Source organism: Procambarus clarkii, chromosome 40 (genome assembly GCF_040958095.1).
Source record: "Procambarus clarkii isolate CNS0578487 chromosome 40, FALCON_Pclarkii_2.0, whole genome shotgun sequence".
Classification (NCBI taxonomy): Eukaryota; Metazoa; Arthropoda; class Malacostraca; order Decapoda; family Cambaridae; genus Procambarus; species Procambarus clarkii.
In genome coordinates this window covers 36676418-36679761 of record NC_091189.1, presented here as the reverse complement: position 1 = coordinate 36679761, position 3344 = coordinate 36676418, and the positions used below count along the sequence as shown (strand labels likewise).

Below are 3344 nucleotides of genomic sequence, written 5' to 3'. Positions count from 1 at the left end.
TGCTTGCACTCCTTTTGACATGCCCGAAAACACTGAGGAAATTACTCCAATCAATAGAGTATAAGTGTGAAGAATTTGTGTGTAAATTAAGTCTTTAAAAATGTAATACGAATTACGAAACGCGTTCAGGCGTCAGACAATTTAAAAAAATGAATTTTGGAGAATTGTTATTTTTATTACCACCGACAGTGAAGAAAAACATAAGAAATACTGAGAAAATTTGGGTTAGAATTATTAATCTTACCTTTTCGGTCATATTCAACAACATATGTTTACAAGAAAGACTGCTACCAAAATATACAAATATATATTTGTTACGTTATCACAGGATGCAAAACGTTATCACAGATTGCAAATTTGTCAATCAATACACTATAACTAACACTCAATACTTATGACTTATCCAACCTTAGTGCTGGCGCCATCTGACAAGTTACCAGACTGTATGATCTCTCTGTGGAGCTAAGATAATGTATTTTTGGATATCACATAGTTACTGTAGAGGATTCTAGTAGTGTTGCAAGGATAGATGATGTAGTGGAGGCAGCTTCACGTCGTGAGCTACTCTCTTCACTCATATTTATATAAAAGTATTAGGAATTTTTCTTTATATATAGTCTAGGAACTCCCCCAGTATCTAGGGGCATAATAATCATTGGGGATTTAATAAGTAGTGTGTGTAATATTGTCAATTGAAAATGTTCTTAAAGCACCGCACGTGTAGACACTGTAAACACTAGGCTCTGCCTCGGGGCGTTTGTCGTCCAATTCTCCCTCCCTAGGGGAGGAGAATCCTTCAATGTATATTAATTGATACATTGTATTTTATTGTCTAGACATATTATTGAGATAAAACGGGATTATAAGGTAAATATATAGTATATTTAATAATTACTGATGATACTTTTAATGTAACTGATCCTTTATTATGGATTTGAAAATACGTCACCGGAAGCTATAATTTTGTTCCAACAATATATTAATTAAATGTATTCTTCTCGAACCTTCTAGATCATTGAGACTACATGTACATGTTCACGTAGGCATTCATAGCTAATGGCGGATGTCACCATTGTGGCATTGTCATGTAGGATCCAGTTGATGAATGATACAAGATAATGAATCTGAGGTGATTTTGATGTAGGATAGAGAAGTGATATAATTCTGATATGATATAGAAATAATATCTTAAAATATAACATTGATATAGTGGGTAAAATTTTGCACACAATGAGCAGGAGTGCAAGCTCAGTGGGGGGTTGCCAAACGAAGCCTGTGGCGGTGTAGGGAAGTGTAATGATGAAGATATTGTATGATGAACTTTCGTTGTCATGGTTTCAGAGGGAGTATTATATGACGAATAAACGATTACAGGATTGTATACTTGCCGGGTTGTCAACCATCACACGACAAGCTAGACAAGGGGCAAGAAGATATAATAATAATAATAATAACAATAATAATAATAACAATAATAATAATAATGTTTATTCAAATAAAAGTACACACACATGCAAAATGGGTCTCAAACAGTATGTTGGATTTCTAAATAGAGCTAGTACATACTATGCCTAAAGCCACTAAGGGGGCGTTAGTTAGGGTTCATAAAAGTTGTTCTAGTGCAATGAAAATTTATTGACGTGTTACACCTGAAGAGGGCTGCAAGTGGTCCAAGTTTCAGCATCGCAGCCTAAATAGAGAGGGAGAAAAAAAAAAAAAACTTTTTTTAACCATTTTTTTACATGTTTTAAAGTTGATATAACAAATACAAATATCAACTGATATTATTTCTATGATACTCAGCTATCACAATACTATATAATAAAGGTTGTCTAGTGGCATTATTATCCCAAACCTATTTAGTGCAATAATACAAATTTTCAAAGTTCACCCAAAAAATTATGCAACAAAATGATGTTTATAAATATATATAAAATCAATAAATGATCTTAGGGGAAATATATAACTTGAGTTTTTAGAGGCACAGACTCTACATATAATGTGCAAGTTCCATGTAAATTGAATAATAAATAAAAAAGTTATTCAACCATATAGTTGCAAATTAGTTACCTGTAAAAAATGAAGGTCAAAGTTCAGCCACCTTTGGCTGAGGTTGATGAACTACCAATTTCAATCAAAATTACCACCCTTGTAGATTGGCATTCCTTCAGTAAGGTGTGTAAGTTCCATGAAGATTGCCTGATAAAAAAAAAAAAAAAAAAATTATTAAAAAAAAAAAATAAAAAAAAAAAATAAAAAAAAATAAAAAAAAAGACAGCAGCTTTATATTTACAATTATTTATGATATAGTATCAAGATATAAAACATAATACATACTAACCTAATATAATTGGTCTGAAATATGCAACATCTTGCAACATCAAGAGGGAGAACGTCTTGAGTTGCAGGTCTAAGATCTTGAGTGGCAGGTGCCGCAGGTGGTGTGGCAGGTGCCGCAGGTGGTGTGGCATGTGCAGCAGGAGGTGTGGCAGGTGCCACAGAGGTGTGGCAGGTGCCACAGGAGGTGTGGGTGCCTGGGTGTGAGGCGAGGTAGTGTGTTGTAAGGGCGGGAGGCTGCCCTCTCTCTTCACTCAAGGGAACTCTTGTTTTGCCTCAGTGTGGCTTTACGCTCCTTCTTTACTTGGCTAACGCGTAGAGCTCTTGCCTTTAGAGCTTTCTTCTTGTCCGATACTATATCCATTGTGCAGTATATGCAAGAAAATACGATCTGTGCGAGCGCGTCAGGCATGCGACCGCCGGCACAGACACTGAGAGGGTGACTAAGCCAGTAAATCGGATTATAGCCCCTCCCTCTCACAGAAGACAGTTGCCAGCGAGTGTGTTTATAATTTGTATATGCATAACAAGATATTCTCTACTCTATTGCGAAATACTAGACGCTTACAACGTATGACGCATCACCCTACGGCGCACCCGAGCCGCGAGGACCAGATTTCGGGCAATTGCGGCTGGAAAATTTGCTCTAATTACGTTATTTATTATCATAACATTAAACGGTTTGCACCACGGTGTTGCCAGAACGTTGTAGTATTTTTATAAATTTTTCGTGTTTGGCCGAATTTTTTCGGCCAAACAATGATAACGCCCCCTAATACGCTCAGTGTTTCGGCCAAAGCATATGTTATATACTTGGCCATCAGGAGTGGGGGAGCTCTACCCCATTAGTGGAAAGATCCAACGTAGACTTTTTTATTTAGTTGTTTTTGGCTGGATTTGAATTTGTGTGACTGACACTGTGGATGGAGGTGAGAGATTCTATTTTTTCTCTGTCATAAGCATTATTTGTGATTACCAAACCTACATCCAGCCAGATTAAACAGGAT

At 36.3% G+C, this 3344-nt stretch overlaps 1 long non-coding RNA gene across 1 annotated transcript; it reads right to left on the bottom strand.

Annotated features, from left to right (window-relative positions):
- Positions 1 to 1611: 1611 nt before the first annotated feature.
- LOC138372923 (uncharacterized) lies at positions 1612 to 2792 on the bottom strand. The gene is made up of 3 exons (XR_011230978.1): positions 2342 to 2792; positions 2071 to 2199; positions 1612 to 1690 (listed from the first exon to the last, which is right to left on the bottom strand). It is a non-coding gene; the product is annotated as an uncharacterized lncRNA (long non-coding RNA).
- Between the last annotated feature and the right edge of the window lie 552 nt (positions 2793 to 3344).